A 17,655-nucleotide genomic window follows, 5' to 3' on the forward strand; every position below is an offset into this window, starting at 1 on the left:
CCTGAATGACAAAGGTCATGAGGAGGAAATAGAGGGCAGATAAGATCCTCTCTATCAAGCGGATTATGAAGGGAACAAGAGATCAAATATGGCCCAAAGAAGGAAACAACAGAAAGAATGGTTTCTCTTTTAAGAAAAATGGTTCAGAGTATTGTTAGGGAAACAGGAAGGCGTGGGAGAGAGACATGATAGGCAGGTATTTGCAGGGCTATATCATGGGAATTCTAGTTTGCCCTTGAGGAAGCTCCCCAGAGGATTCCAAAGAGGCTCTTTTCTCTCAGGACTGCAAAAGATGTATCTGTTTTCTGCTCTTGTGTCGGAGGTCCTCCAGGGCAGGTAGCAAGTGCACAACCTGAATTACAAGAAGAATGACATTTATTGAGCTGTTCTTACCTAAGAAGCAGCTGGATCCAGGAGTTCAAAAGATATCTTCAAGCTTTGTCCTACCTGTTAGCCACACCCCTCTCTCGCCATGCTTTCACTCCCTCCACCATGGCCATCAACAGCTTTCCATCCTGATGGAAGACCAGCCGACACAGCAAAGGAAGGAGCATTGTAGGTCAGAAGAGCAGGCACTTGCGGTGCTGTGACAAGGCATAGGTTGATGTGGTTAAGAACAAGGGAGAGGCTGGAGATGAAAACAAGCCAGGCTACAAGTGGCCCTGATATCCCCAGGGGGTGTAAATGAAAGTGGTGAGGTGGACTGATTTGCATGGAAGAATTGAGGACCGGGGTATCTGGAGAGATGGCTTAGCAATGAGGAACATTTGCTGTTCTTGCAAAGGCCCTGAGCTCAGTTCCTAGCACTGGTCTGTTTTTCCAGTTCCAAGAGATCCAACATTCTCTTCTGGCTTCTGTGGGTATGAGGCACACGTGTGGTATTCATAAATATATGCAGGGAAAAAAAACCACTCATACACATAAAATATAAATAAATTAAAAATAAAATAAGTCACTTATAGGGCATGTCCCTCACCCTGGGGATGGGATGAGGTGCCATGGAGCAGAACCACATCACACCCCTGAGAGTCACTTAGAAGTGATGACATTTCCTTGGGGATGCCATTGACATTTAGAGGTCAGATGCTGGAGCTGGCAAACATTCTGAAATGTTCAAAACAGCCCTGACAATGATTAATCAATGTCTCGTCATTAAAGGAGCGGCTACAAAGTTACTTGCTGCAAAGTAGGTTGAAGCCACGGATTAGGCTAGGACTACAGCCTTCTGAGGGAAAGATGAATGTGAGCAGCAGTCAGGTACAAATTTGGAGTTGCAGCCCCAGATCTTGCTGTGGGATTTGGCTTGGCCGTATGAAAAGTGGCATGGCCTGGAGCTGTGCCCTCACAAACTGGGGTAGACCATGGGACCCAGGACCCAGGGAGGAAATGCTGCTCTGTTCCGTTTGCCTTAGTTCAAAGTTTCTTTCCTCCACGTTTTCCTGTTTGGCTGACACATATAGTTACTTCTCCACTGAGTTTCAGACATATTTCTAAGTATTTGTACTGCCACTGCCAATCACCCACAGGGACAGATGTGTTATAGGTTGCTTTCTTTTTCTGGGATAGACATTATGACCAAAAGCAACTTGGAAAGGAATGTTTTATTTGGCTTACAAGTCCTGATCATCACCATTGAGGGAAGCCAGGGCAAGAACTCAAGATAGGAACTAAAGCAGAGGTCATGGAGGGCTGCTGCTTACTGGCTCCATCCTTGAGGCTCGTCTGGTTTGTTTACTGTACAACTCAGGACCATCTTCCTGAAGGTGGCACCATCCACATTGGGCTGGGCCCTGTCACATCAATCACCAATTGAGAAAACAACCCACTTAGTTCAAATTTTAGTAATCATGAGTAAAGTGCAAAAACTTAAAAAAATTCAAAACGAATGATCAACCTATGTCATACATCACTCAACATCAGTTTTGGCTTTGTTGAGGCAAGGTCCCGTTACATAGAGCAGACTCAGTTCTCAAGTGCTGGGATTACAAACATACAATCCATTATGCCTGGCTCAAAACATCAGGTCTATAAAATGTTATTGGTGATGGAATATACTATTTTCTCTACCTGGATCTAAGAGCTACTAAGAATATGTGACATAGTGCACTGAGTTGTAAAGATTACTATAACTCTTAGTATATGTATGTATGTATGTGTGCAAACATGTATATGCATGTGTATATGCATGTGTGTAGAATATTCAGTCAGGAACTGATGACTCCAGACCTCCTTTTACATGGCCTGCTAAAACTAAGAGTGTCCACAATGTTCATCATAGTATTACTTCAAAGAATAAAAATTACAAATATAAATTGTTTATAACTTATTGTATATAAGCTATCTAGCAAGCTAATGTTGTATCACTTCCAAGGAATACTTCACAGAAGTGTAAAATCATGTTGTTAAAAATAACAAAAGAGCGCTGTTTGCTCTTCCTGATGCCCCTGGTTAAGTTCTCAGCACCTACAAGGCTCACACCTGTCTGAAATTCCAGTCTCAGGGCATCTGATGCCCTCTTCTGTCCTCTATAGATACGGACATACACGGCGGCAAAACACTCATACACATAAAATAAAAATAAACAAATCCTAAAATTTAAGAAGTAACAATTCACTCAGTTAAATATTTACAGTATATTGCAATGAAAGGGAAGATTGTACAATAGCATGGTCCTGATTTTCTAAAAATAACTTATACGAACATATGAAGACATTAAAAAATGACTAGGTAATAGAAAAGGAAATGCTAAACTCTTATGTCTGGATTATGGAATATGAGGGTTTTTGCTTTCGTTTGCTAAATTTTCTATAATATCGCGCATTGCTGTTTTGATTGTTGTTTATTTGTGCAGAGCTGGATGGTATTGAACTCTGGGCTTCACACATGCTAGGCAAGCACTGTCCCACTGAGCTACGCTTCCAACCCTCCTGCACTACTTCTGAAGAAAAACTTTTATTTTATTTTATATGCCAAAGGCAGGGATCAGCTTTTTGTAAAGGGCTAGCCAGTAATACTTCCAGGTCACAGGCCACATGGTCTCTACCTCAGGCATTCAGCTGGGTCACGTTGAGAGGGAGACAGCCAGGACAGTGGGCTATTGATATATGCTGGTTCCAGTTAGATTTGCATTAAAGATTAGCAGAGATGGAACTGGCCTGAGAGTTCTTTTTTTTTTTTAAGTGGCCCAAAATCACAGGCAAAGGGGGAAAATGGGTTTAGGAGGAAGACAACTGTTCAGAAACTATGTGCAATCTCATGTGGAGTTGATAGCTAGTTCCTGGAATCCAGACAGTCAAACAGTTAAAAACTAGGAGCTGCTATGTGGGCTGGTAAACTCTCACCCAATTACCTAAACAAAGTCAGTGTGAGAGCTGAGGGCAGGTATGCAGGCTAGGTGCTAACAGCAGAGAGAGAGAGACCAGAGGGTCTGAGACAGTGGTGACAAGGATCAGGAGGCTAATTCAACAGAGACAAGATGTTGTCATCACAGGTACCAATTTCCTCTAAATCACGGGTTCTCAAACTCCCTCATGCTCTGGCCCTTTCATACAGCCGTGGTCATCCCAACCACAAAATTATTTTTGTTGCTACTTCATAACTGTAATTTTGCTACTGTTATAAACTGTAATGTAAATGGTGATGTTTTTCAGGTGACTCCTCTGAAAGGGTCATTCAACCCCCTTGAGGACTTGTGACCTGTTGAGAAGCAATGCTCTAAATAAGTGCCATCTGGTGATCTGGCCTTTAGCACATGCCTTTGAAAGACATGTTATAGGTGCAACCTATAACAGCATATAAATTACTGATAAACAAGTATATAATAAACTGTCATGCATATGTTAGCGATGTGATATAATAGAGTATCTTCGAGCTAGAGATGTAGCTCAGTGATAGAAGAGCTGCCAGCTTGAGCAAGGTCAAGTGCTATCCTCAGTGCTGAAAAGAAGCGAAACCAACTTTGATTGATGGCTATATAACTGGCAACGTTTAATGTATGAATAAAGTCTTTGCTCCTCTTCCTGCTCTTCCAGTTGCTACAGAATCTGATCTGTTCCCCTTTCTATTCTATTTCCAGCACATACTGAGCTTTAACAAATTTAGCCAAGAGAGTCCTCTAAACACATTGCAAGGCATGGTCTCCATGCAGCTTCCTGTGCCCTGCTCACCCCGCCCCCCAGCAGCATCCATTTTATTGTTTGGGGGTCACACAACATGAGGAACTGTATTAAAGGATCACAGCATTAGGAAGGCTGAGAATCATTAACATAGACCATCTTACGTACTCCCTGGTCAGAAAGCCTCCCCGACATCCAACTGGAAAAGCTTTCTTTCTTTGGAGCTGTTTGATGGCACAAACTCCTTGTTTTGTTTCTCTGTGTGCTCATGAAGTAGCTGGTCTGGTCCCTCTTAATTCATCTTCCTACTGTTTTCTCCTTGTTCTTTCAGAAAGGCTTTGTGTTTTTAATTGTTGGAATGCACTACAGTAAAACAAGACTCCTTCCACCTCCACCTGCTGAAGGGAGGAAGCAGGTCTGTGCATGTTCCCTGGGGGCTAGAGAGGCATGCTGGGAAATGGTCTTATGTCACTGACCTTAGGCTGCCATTCTTATCCTCACTTCAGTTACCCTGATCCTCAGGGACTCTTCTGAGCTCGCCAGCAGCCTTGACCACTCTCCTTCCACACCCAGCTCCCTGTCCTGCCCTGCCCTGCCCACAGCCGTCCTCTGAACCTCACCACCTTCTCTTCTCTACCTCTGCTTTATTTCTAATTGTTATTATTAGAAATAATTATCCACTCCCTTGCTATTTGCCCTCTGTCCCACCCTCATGTAGAGATGTCTTTATCCTGGTAACAAAGGTTGCCCCACCTCGCACTGTCTTCATTTCTTTCTTTCTTCCCCACCCATCTCTTGTCCATCTCTCATTAATGTTTATCAACTTGGCTTGTTTTTCATCCTCCCTGTGAGGACCAGACCCTCTGTGTCCACACTATCCAGTCTATTAGACACCTCCTGTTTCCCTTCCTTGTCTGTGAGCTCCTATCCCATCACTTACTTCAGAGATACTCACGTATCTCTGCAAGCATCCTCTGCAGCTCTTGGTCTTTCCTCCACTTTCTCTCCTCCCCGCTTCCAGCCTGAGGAGCTCACTGAAATATTTTTCTACCTCCCTTCCTAATGAACTGATGATGCTCTTTTGTCCCTAGATGGGGTCATAGGAAGGCTCAAGCAGCACTCTCTTCATCTCCCTGTCCTTCTAAAGGCTAATCTATGTTTGCCCCTCTCAGGTCCCCATCACAGGCCTGTCTTGACCCTCAAAAGATGACTATCTCAGTTCCAAATAAAATGCTATCAGCTAAGAACTCCCTCCAGTAGATTTGCAAATCACCCCTTCTCACCTTCTTCGAAGCTCTGAGTAAGTCTTACCTGCCTTGGGTTACACCCTCCACCTGCACCTTCCCTAATTAGAGTTGTGTATCGAGTAGCAGCAGTAATAGTTCCGAGCAGTGAGCACATTATTAGACTTCCTTCATTTCTTCCTTCTTTGCAGTTTTGTAACTTTATCTGGCACTTGGGAGTTCTCATCCGCATTGGTGTGTGTGTGTGTGTGTGTGTGTGTGTGTGTGTGTGTGTGTGTGAATATGGTGATGGGGCTGTAGCTTATAAAGTGTCTTAGTTAGGGTTTCTATTGCTGAGATAAAATACCATGACCAAAAGCAACATAAAGAGAAAAAGAGTTTATTTTGCTTAAACTTCTACATCCCATTCCATCCTTGTGGGAAGTCAGGGCAGTGACTCAGGCAGGGCAGGAAGCTGGAGATGGGAGCTGATACAGAGGCCATGGAGGAGTGCTGCCACATACCTGCCTGCTCCCCAGAGCTTACTCAGCCTACTTTATTATGGCTTCAAGGACCACCAGCCCTAGACTGGCTCTGCCCAAAGTGAGCCTGACCCTTCCACCCCAATCTGGCTGGGGAATTTTCTCAACTGAGGTTTCCTCCTCCAGAATTACTCTAGCTCATGCTGAGTTGACATAAAAACTAGTCAGCACGCAAAGAATAGTGAATGCTCATTGAATCGTTATTGTCATGTTTTCTGGACGAACATACATGGGTAAAACCTGAAACAAACTCGGAGATACTTGACTGAAGTTGGCACCAATGCACCTAATTTCTTACTGGCAAATGTCTAGAGGGTCTGTCTAGGTAGCCCTGGCTAACCTGGACTCACTAGGTAGACCATCTGGCCTTTAACTCACAGAGGTATGCCTGCCTCCTGAGTGTTGGTACTAAAGATCAGCATACCTGGCCTGGGAAATACTTCTCGACACTCATTACATGGAGCCTTTGTGAATGCTGGGAGTGTTTCTTAGCTTACCACATCACTGATTGCAGAAGGACCCTTCTTTATATCACCACCCTCCTTTGTCAGGGCCATTCTACCAAGTCCAAATTGGAAGAAAAAAAAAGCTGGGGGTGTGGGGGGGGATTCATAGAGTAAACATCTATCAGTTCCCAGATGGGCCTCTTGAATATGGTCTAGAGACATAATAAACTTAAGATGTATGTGGCTGCACCTGGGGCACCATGCATACTATTTTGATAGTAAATTTCTCTAAGAATCAGAAGGACTAGACTCTAGAATGAAGACAAAAGCCAAATGTACGTAGTAAACTCACAAACTCACTCTTGTTTGCTATCATTATCAAGGGCAAAGTATGGAATCGTTGCTGGGGCAATCACTGAGATTGGCAGTTCTGACACTCTGCTCAGCATCATCAGCAAAACATGGGAGATGGAATGTTATGCTGCTCCAGCCTTTGTCATGGCTCTGAGTGATGAGAAATGTTCTGTTCTACTATCATCTTAAGGGACCACTGTCATATATGGCTCATAACTGACCACAGCATCTTACCACGGTGCTTGTTCCTTCTCGATCTCTCTCTCTCTCTTCTTAGCCTTACTCTTTGCACCAGTAGTGTAAATACTTTCAGACAATCCCCAAAAGTTACACTTTCCTCGACCCTGAATTCCCTTCAGGCCACCACCCCTATTCCTCCCCAGCCTTTTAAGGAACAAAATCTATTTTCATGTGTTTTAAAAATAATTTTCTAAATGCTAGTTTCATTTCGATTTAGCATTAGAGAAGGGAGAGGGAGCCTCAATTGAGACATTGCCTTCATAAGATTTGGCTGTAGGCAAGCTGTAGAATTTTTTCTTTTTTCTTTTTTAATTAGGTATTTTCTTAATTAGTGATTGTTAGGGGAAAGCCCAGACCACTGTGGGTGGTACCATCCCTGGTGTGGTGGTCCTGGGTTCTGTAAGAAAGCAGACTGAGCCAGCCATGGGGAGTAGTAAGCCAAGAAGCAGCACTCCTCCATGGCATCTGCATCAGCTCCTGCCTCCAGGTTCCTGCCCAGTTAGAGTTCCTGCCCTGACTTCCTTCTATGATGACCAATAATATGGAAGTATAAGCCAAATAAATCCTTTCCTCCCCAGGTTGCTTTTAGTCATGGTGTTTCATCACAGCAATAGTAACCCTAATTAGGACATCTACATCCTTGTTTTCAAAAAATATATGACAAATATGGGCTGGAGAGATGGCTCAGCAGTGAAGAGTGCTTACTGCTCTAACCAGAAGGCTAGAGTTCAAATCCTAGCACTCACATGAGGTGTCAAAACTGCCTGTAATTCTAGTTCCAAAGAACCCTATGTCCCCTCTGTCCTCTATGTGGACACACACACATACACACATAATTTTAAAAACTAAAGATTATAATTTAATTATAATATTCCTCCCTTCAAAGCCTCCCACATACCTCTCCCCACTCTCCTTCAAATTCAAGGCTTCTTTTTTTCACTAATTGTTATTGCATATATATTATCATCTATATATATAAATTATATAACATATAGATTTGGCAACAGATCAGATTACATGCTTCCTCGTATATGCAGTCTACAAGACAGTGCTCCCAGAAAATAAAAACTTAGTAAAAAAATTCATTTGATTAAAACAACCTTTAATAATATATATAGATTTATATAGATGATATAAAATTAATATAAAAATGAGAATTTGCCAATTATAAGGAGACTGGCTCACAGAAAGTTACAGTGAGATCTTTGAACTAGAAAACAGATGAACAAAGAGGGCCAGCCTGCAGCCTGGGAGAGCTTCCAAGCTTTTAAGCCAGGCTAACTCAAAAGCTTCAACCACTGAGCATTGTTCTGGGCTTGGGGACTTGCCTAGACTGGCTCAGATATTTTTCTATTTGTTTAATGTCTCACTGAAGAATAGCATGTCATATGTCATAAATGTTCACACAGACGAGAATGATTTGAGATTGATAATACCTATTTTCTCTGTACTTGTTAACTGTTGCCCAGGGACAAAATGACATGATGTGTATTTCTTTTGAAATCTTAAGTTTGCCTCTTTTGTGGAATCGATATCAATAAAGAAACATCCTGGTTGCTAGTCAGTTAGAGATGCAGGAATCGACTAGTCCATCCATTACTCCTCTCTGCATGATCCTTATCTCCTCTGTTGGAACCTCTCTGACTGCTGGGGCTGGCTGACAAGGAAAGTCAGTAATGCTTGTTTTGGGTACGTTTGCAATATGGCAGACTGTGCCCTCTGAATGAACTTTTAGAGTAATCTATACCTATGATTACATATCAGCACACACGTGATTAATACCACATGCATCATAGGAAAGGACCATGTTCAGTAGAGCTGCTTACATAACCCAAGTCTTCAGCTAGAACATAGAACCATCCTGGCTACACCCTCAGCCAGCAGCTTCTCCTAGACATCTGAGTAACCAAACAGTAGCCTGGCGCCCTTGAGCACTCTAACTCAGGGAGCCCCTTGCTCACTTACACCAAATCTAACCCACATCATCTCTTTCCTTAATCTAAATAAATGTCCCTTGACACTATACAATCTGTATGTGCTTCTTCAGTCCATTGGCTAAGACATCAAAAACTGGACACAGCTGGTCCAGACAGCAACCTTTCATAACATTCTGGCATTGATAATGAAAGGCCTTGACACAGTCACAGACCCTAGGACATTCCGAGTCATTCTCAGCCCCTCCCTCCTTGCACAACCATGTTTGTTTGCTCATCGAGACTTGATTTCTTAAATCGTCAAAATGGCTCAGATTCATCCTTTCTGTCCCGTGGTTCTTTCCGTCTATGCTACAGGTTTCCCTCACTCATGACTGTTGGTCAGGGTCCAATCCGATTTAACAGACCCGGGGCGAGAGGCATTATAAGGAACCAATTATCCAGCTGAGGATTTGAACTCAAGTCCTCATGGTTACAAAATAGGATAATGCAAATTGTGCATTATCCAACACATGGTCCCTCTAAAGCTGTCTCTGCTGTATGGTGGGGTCTAAAGTCCAGTATGGCCCTTCAGGAAAAGAACTGCAGATGTAACAGGAATTGAGAGCAGACCGGAAGCCGTGAATGTGAGCCTAAGTTCACGGGCTAAACGGCTGCCTAGGTCTGCTTCACTGGCCACGGCCTTGATGAGAAGGGCATCCTACAGATCCTTGGCACTTTCTATTTAGAGGCCTATGCTAATCTCAGAGTCCAGAAGGCCCTCGGGTTCCCATTTGCCGATCAGTTTTGCTGGAGATGTAGTTCAGTGAGAGAGCACTGACTAGGCAGATACAAGATCCTGGGTTGAGTTGCCAATACTACAAAAATAAAATACAAGTATATACTGATATAAACAATAAAAAAGTGGAGAATTATAATAGCTTAGGGGGTAGAGTGATTGCCCAGTATGTCCCAGGCCCTGAGTTCTATCCTCAGTAATAAAACAAAAAGCTGTTTATACTATTTGGGGCCTGACTAGTCAAAATTATTTTTCCAAATTTAGGTATCGTAACTCCAAAAAGAACACTTCAAAAGTTATGTTGCTTCTTGCTGAATCTCAGATCCCCTGGTACAAAGGTGTCACCATGAAGCATGTCAGCCTGTTTTCATAAGATGTGGCTGTCTTCTCTTTCATCACTGACTGCTCCTTTGTAGTTCTGTGGTATCTGGGATCTGCCACAAGCCTCGGGAACAAGTGGTTCTTCAGTTCTTACCAGGAAATGGGTTGAAATTCAAGCATTCATTTAAAAGGATGTGTGTGTAAGAATATGTGTGTACATGTGTGCATATTTGTACGCGTGTGTGAGTGTGGGCATATGTGTGTGCATGTATGTTGTATGTATTTGTGCGCATGTGTGTGTGCATGTGCTTGTGTGTGTTGTATGTGCATAAATGTTCAGGTAGCCATGCATGCAGAGGGAACCAGAAGGAAGTGGGTATCTGCTTTGATCCTCTCCACCTTACTCACTAGAGACGGAGTCTCCCACTGAACCAGACATTTTCCCTTTTTTTTTTTTTTTTTTTTTTAATAAAGTACACATTTAATTAGGGCTGGCTTACAGGTTCGGTGGTTCAGTTCATCAAAGCAGAACATGGCAGCATCCAGGCAGGTATGGTTCAAGAGGAGCTGAGAGTTCTACATATTCATCTGAAGGCTGCTAGCAGAATACTGACTTCTAGGCAGCTAGGAGTAGGGTCTTAGAGCCCATGTCCAAAATGATATGCCTATTAAAACAAGGCCATACCTCCAAATAGTGCCACTCCCTGGGCCAAGCATATAAAAACCATCACATTCCACTTCCTGGTCCCCATAGGCTTGTTCAAACCCATGAGTGAGTCTATGAGAGCCATATCTAGCCATAGCATAATTTAAAAAGTACATTTAACCCAACTTCTAAAGTCTCCAGAATCTATAGCAGTACCAACAATGCCAAAAGTCTAAAGTAAAAGTCTCTTCTGAAATCCATCCAATCACTTAACCGTAATCCCCGAATCAAGATAGGAAACCAACTGGGCAAACTCCAAAGTCTGCATCTCCATGTCTGATGTCAAAGCGGTCTTCAGATCTCCAACTCCTTTTTCATCTTTGTTGACTGCAACAGACTTCTTTTCCACTCCCTGCTAGCTGCATTCCTCAGGAGATATCCTATGGTCTGGCATCTCTAAGGTCTTGGAGTCTCCAAGGCAGCTTCAATGTTACAGCTTCTTGTTTCATTGTCTGGGATCCACAGGTGATCTTCTGGACTCTTCCAAAGGGCTGGAGTCACTTCAGCTTTGCCCTCTGTAGCACTCTAAGCTCAGGTTGATCCACTCCACTGTTGCTGCTGCTCTTGGTGATCATCCCATGGTACTGTCGTCTCCAATACATGGTGTCTTCCACTGCAACTAGGCTTCACCAATAGCCTCTCATAGGCTATCTTTATGGTACCAAGCCTCAAATCCTTTGCATAACCCCTTCAGTTCTGGGCTGCACCTTCACCAATGGCCTTCCATAGTCTCTGACAGTGCTGAGCCTCAGCTGCTCTTCATGACTCCTTCATGCCTTCAAAACCAGTACCACCTGGGTGACTCTTATACATTACAAAGTACAGCTGCAACATAAGTTATAACCTTGGCTATCTCTGGAACACAGCTGTTTTGTGCTCTCAGAAAACACTTCCCAGAAGAATCAACTCAGTGATGTTGGTCTCTTCTTAATCACCACTAATTTCGTAACTCCAGCTAATCAGCATCAATTGTCCCAGTAGTCCCTTCTATTTTTCACTCTAAAGCCAGAGCCACATGGCTGAAGCCGCCAAGTTCTGTTGCTTGCAGGAGCTGTAACATGGCCACCCACCAACTCCCTCTCTGCCTAAGCTTGGCTTTCCTGGAACTTGCCCGACATTTTCCTTTTTGTCTGGCTAGACAGTGAGCTTCCAGGATCCTCCTGTCTCCCCCTGCTACATGCATCTGCAGCCTCATTCAGTTCCTCACAAGAGGGCTGAGGATTTGAGTCCCCATGGTTACAAAACAAACTATCTGAGCCATCTCCCTGGACCCTAAAACCCTTCTGAGTGAAGTTTGGGTTTGGTCCTAGCCTCCTGGCTCTAGTTCTCCTGAATCTACAATACTTGTTCTTCCTTTCAGGCCTGGAACATGTGATCCATTTGAACTCCCTAGTTCTCTATGGAACTGACTCCTATACATTCCTCAAAGTTTGTCTCAGACTCCAAGTCCTCCTGGAATCCTTGCTAATCTCCACGCTCTACCCAGCCTCCTCCACCCAGGTCTAAGCCAGAGCCTAACCTTTAGACTTTCTTTTATAGTTAGGCTCAAAAATTATAGTTTCTGCTTCTTCGGGCATGGGTATGCTTTTTAAAGCTCTTTTAAAAAAATACTTATTATTATTTTGTGTGTAGGATCTGTGAGCACAGACCTGCATGCCAGGGCACATACATGAAGGCCAGAGGTTAACTCTCAGAATCAGCTCTCACTCACCACCTTTCTGGGGGCTCACCAGGTTCATGAAGCAAAGTGTTTTGCTCACTGAGACAGACATCTTGCCGGTAGGATAAGCTCTTTGGTTCTTCATCCTTAGCACGCAGCACAGGGCCTGTCCCAAGCTGATGCTTCCTGCACTGAGAACTTTGGACCTTACTCACTTGGAGGAATGTCCTTCTTATCCGTCAGAATCCAGATCCATCACCCAAGGAAGAGCCCCGCATGTGAAGCTCAACAGCCCCTCCTGGTCATTGCACATGAAAAAGGTTTCTGTTTGCTGTGCTGGTAGCATTCCAGTGATGCTTGCTGCCGGTGACTCACTCACTGCTATTGTGGGCTTTTATGTCCTTACAATCTTGCTGGAGCGACATTGTCCTCCAAGTAACACATCCAGCCTTGTGCGAAGCTCCTACATGCCCCCCCCCATACATATGAAACAAATAAGTAAGGGCCAACATTTGGGATATAAATAATTAATTTAAAAATAAAAATAAAATGGGATATTTTAAAATTAAAAAAGAACAAAATGAAGGAAAAAAATTATACACACCATTCATATTTACACAATACCTAGTGAGTAGAAACAGAGAAAAGTTGTTCACATTGGATTGTCTTTGACCCAGTTCACTCCCCATTGAGTCATATATACTAAGACAATAATGAAGACAAAGACACAACAATTAAACAGATGTATCCACAAGAATGTTAACTGAAGTAATGCTTACCAAAAGAAAAAAAAATAGAAACAATCTAAGTGTCTAACAAAGAGAGTTCTGGTTTGGATAATTGCATCAACTGTCCAAAAGCTTCCATGTAGGAATTAAAAATTAAACTATAGAAATGGGTTTATTTGTATGTTAGTTATTCATAATCTACTGTTGGTTTTATACTCAGGCTATAATACAAAGTTATAGTATTATGTTACTTTTGTATAAAATGGGTCTGGTATGTGTGTAGACGATACTGAGTGATTATTTACCAAGCAGTGCAGGGACAGCGCTGTTTTCCACCTGCTTGCAGGTTTTCAGTGTTTCTAATAGCACACAAACCACACTGATGATAATCTTCTAATGAGAAGAAAAGTTTGGATAACTTGGAGTGAGTTTTTTCTGTGTCCTGTAGACCCAGGTCCATTAAAGGCATAGATATTTTTGGACAAAGAGCAAGCAAGCCAGAAAAAACCTATTATGTGTTTCACTAGGCACACACTGTCTGCATGATCTGCTGTAAATATGAATTGTACATTTATTTTTAACTTAATTTTTTTCTTAAATTACATTTTTACTTATTTGTTCCATGTGCACAGGGGTAGGAGGAGTTGTGCCCAAGGCAGGGTGTAATGGTCGTAGGACAATATGCGACATAATTCTCTCCTTCTGTGGTAGATTCTGGACATTAAACCCGATCTGACTCAGCAGCAAGCTCCTTTATCCACTGGGCCAGCTTCTACATTTTCACTGATGAGAAAACAGGTAAGAGAAAAAAAATACCTGTTCCTCAAATCAAAGAGAGAATAACAAATTCCACATAACAGGTCAACCATCTGTAAGCCCTCTGGCTGGTCTTCCCAACAGAGCATTCCTCCAGGTACCCTCCTCCCTCTAGGACCCTCCAATCCAGGCCAGCATGATAGGGATGAAAACAAGCCAGTCCCTGAGATCATTGTCCTCTGATGTACCCTGGAGGCCAATGATCCTTGCATCCAGGAAACCAGATCAAGCCATGGGGAGTTTGCCCTTGTAGTTAAAGGGTGTTTTGTCTGAGGATTGACCCAACAAGACCCATGATGACCAAGAACAATAAACACCATGTGCAGGCTGTGAAACACACTGGGTAGGGGATTCTTGGCTGGATGTGTGCTTTTAGATCAATGTTGGATTTCTAAAGGCTTTGGCTACATCATTTCAAGAAAGTAAGCTTTGGCCTACCAACTCTCTGAGGGTCTGTCAATCTATAACCTCATGATCCTGATCAAATGTGGAACTTATTATGGGTATAACATCAGAGGGGTGGAAGCATATATTTTTTAATGTTCCAAAGGTCTCATGTCACCAACCATCAGAGAGAGGGAGAGGTTCATATCCCCAAGAGAAGGAAACTGGTTCTCAGAAAGAAATAATTAGACTTTTGATTAGCTTCCTTCGTGGACTCTCAATGGTTCCTCTTATTCTCGCCTCCCTCCCTCCCTCCCTCCCTCCGTCCCTCCCTCCCTCCCATACATGTCCTTAAATATCCATGTGAGTATATTGCTCTGTTTCCCAGGAAATTTATTAGGGCAAATGAGTATTTTCTCTGACAAAGAGGCTAAAGCTGGCACACTGTCTTCCTATGACAGAGTCATGTGGGTCTGCTCAGCTCAGTCACAAGGCCTTTAGCCTGGCTCAGGAGTTGGACAATCATTGCCTTCCCAAATGCTAATTCCTTTCTATTCTAAGATTATTTTTTAGTATGTATTGATGTTTTGCTTGCATATATGTCTGTACCATGTGTGCAGTACTCATGGGGGCCTAAAAAAGTGTTAGATGCCCCGGAACCAGGCACAGAGCTCACCCACTCTGTCAAGGTCCGGAGTAGGAGTCTCCTGCTTTGCCTCTTCTCTGCCAACCTATCTTCTTCACCTCCCACCTTGTGTCTTCTCAACCACACTTACTATTGTCTCTCCTGTATGTTCTCATAGCATAGCTCAAGCGCGCACACGCGCGCACACACACACACACACACACACACACACACACACAGAGGCTTGGTATCTGAACACTTGGTCCCCAGTTTGAGGCACTGTTTGGGGAGATTTAGGAGAGTGACCTTGCAGGAGGAAGTCAGTCACTGAGAATGGACTCTGAGGTTATACAGTCACTTCTGACTTCCAGTTCTCTCTCTCTCTCTCTCTCTCTCTCTCTCTCTCTCTCTCTCTCTGTTTGATGTTTGCAGCTATGAGCACACAGCTTCCTGCCTCCCTGTCATGATGGACTCTTATCTCCCTGAAACAAAATAAGCTCTTTCTTAAGTCACTTTTGGTTATGGAGCCATAATATGGCAACATAGAAGTAACTGATTCACTTGCCCTTATTTATGTACATATGTGAGCAAATATGTATGTAGATGCACATTAATATACCTTTGTTTTGTAGAATGTCCTTCAAACCAATCGCCTCTCCCAGAGTTCCACAGAAAATGATGCCTTGGCCTGGTTGATATGCCATATCAGAAAGCCTATGCAATCAGTTTCTCCCAATATCAATGCTTTAATATTGATCATTTGATTAATGTGGTATCCTACAGGTTTCACTGTTTCATAGTTACATTTTCCCCCATGAAAAATTAAGAAATAATCTGTGTGGCTCAGCAGTTAAGAGCAAGTAACACAGAGAACCAGAGTTCCATTCCAAGCTCCTGCACTGGACAATTCACAGGCAAATGCTTGTAACTCCAGTTTTAGGGGGTCTGATGCCCTCTTCTGGCCTCCAGGAGCACTACACTCACAAGTGCACACACACACACACACACACACACACACACACACAAACATACACACACACACATACACAGGCACATACACACACAGACACACATAGAGACACACACATACACACACACATACACACAGTACACTCACAAGTGCACACACACATACATACACACACATACACTCACAAGTGCACACACACACACACAAATTCTTTACAAAAACCAAAAGCAGTTATCTGTGAGGAGACAGTTAAGAGACTCTGCTTCCTATGTTTAGCAGTCGTTGATGGTTCCTGCCTGGATTACTTACCACAATAGTAGCTACAGAATGGTGACTTTGAAATGCCACTGACTATATACTAAAGGATTTATGAGTCACTAGTTTTTCAGTTTACTGTAGTATATTACTGTCATTGTTTATTTTTATGTTCAGGTTTCCCAAGGGTTGACAGTGGCTTCCCTTCAAGCGAGTTCTTTTACAGAAACGTACTCTGAGTACCTCCTTACTTTCTGCACAAGGCCAGCTTATACTCTCCATTTCCTCAGAATCAACCATGTCAAAGGGCCTGGGTTTCTAATAAAGACTGGGATTGAACTGGCTTTGGTGGCTCACCCCTTTAATACCAGCACTCGGGAGACTGAGACAGGCAGATATCCATGAATTCAAAGTCACCCTGGTCTACATAGTAAGTTTCAGGATAGCCAGGCCTATGTAGAAAGACCCTATCTCAAAAACAAAAATTTTAAAAAAAAGACTAAGATTGAAAAGCCAGGTTCAGCTCTGGGTGGGCTTGTTGCACTGTAGTCTCCGTGCTTGTAGGCCTTCTCAGCCAGCCCAGGAGGAAAGAATCATTATCTCCGATGGCCCGAGTCAAGTTCTGAATTCTCTTGCTGCCTCTAGAACCAACCCCAAAGCCCAGAGTCCCCTCATTCTCCCTCACACATTCTTCCTCATTGAGAACCTTCCTTCCCAGCAGTTTCCCCAACATCACAATGCATGCAAATACCTTTTTAGAATTTGCCATACCCTTTCCACCCTGGAAAAGCAAAATATTCCATTCTTACCATTAGTCTTTTAGGCTGTTGTGTGATCAAAGAACTGCATTCAAGAATAACTGTTCCGAAGGGTGAGTTGTGGGTTTATTTCTTCTGCTGTGTCCAGGTTTCATCTGAAATACAAGCTCCTTCCTTTTTGTTTCCATCTAATTTTGTTATTCCGCCCCCCACACTCAACTTTGTTTAACTAATTTTACAGTTCTGAGCACGGCCAACAGTAGCAGTGTTCTAAAATTCAAAACTATACAAAGGAATACTCAGAAAATACTGATGATTTGGAGAAATTGACGTTTGTTTCTTTGTTGTGCTTTGAACATTCTCTGAGTCACTGTTAGGTGTACCTGCCCCCCAGTAGGATTCCCTGGGCCTTCCATTCACACCTCCCCTAGGCACCACTTGACTGCAAACCTTACCATGACCCTTCATTTCCGCCAGCAGGCAAGTGAGCTGAGCCTCAAGTATGCCTGAGCCGAGACCCTTGCGTGAGAAGCCGGGTGACCAGATTGACTTCTGATGATTTCACAGCTATTCACACGGAATTAGAAAGGATACCTGCTTTGTGCTAACACGGCTATAAAACAGGATGACGGGACCTTTGATGCAGCCGCCCTCCTCTCCATTCCACGTGAGCGTCCTGGACTTACCCATGCCCAGCCTGCTGCGGGCAGCCAGAGCCTTTCTGGGTCACTGTGTGTACAGTACTGACTATGGTGAGATTCAGCAATAAAGCCACCTACTGAGTGACAGCCTTGGGCATC

At 43.3% G+C, this 17,655-nt stretch overlaps 1 long non-coding RNA gene across 2 annotated transcripts; it reads right to left on the bottom strand.

Annotated features, from left to right (window-relative positions):
- Positions 1–115: 115 nt before the first annotated feature.
- Positions 116–12,581, bottom strand: Gm30611. 2 transcript variants are annotated; one of them, XR_875955.2, is made up of 3 exons: positions 12,371–12,581; positions 448–584; positions 116–352 (listed from the first exon to the last, which is right to left on the bottom strand). It is a non-coding gene; the product is annotated as a predicted gene, 30611 (long non-coding RNA). The 2 variants fall into 2 exon arrangements; XR_384749.4 differs by having other exon boundaries at positions 12,390–12,577.
- Between the last annotated feature and the right edge of the window lie 5,074 nt (positions 12,582–17,655).

The sequence above is a fragment of the Mus musculus genome, chromosome 16, assembly GCF_000001635.26.
Source record: "Mus musculus strain C57BL/6J chromosome 16, GRCm38.p6 C57BL/6J".
Lineage (NCBI taxonomy): Eukaryota > Metazoa > Chordata > Mammalia > Rodentia > Muridae > Mus > Mus musculus.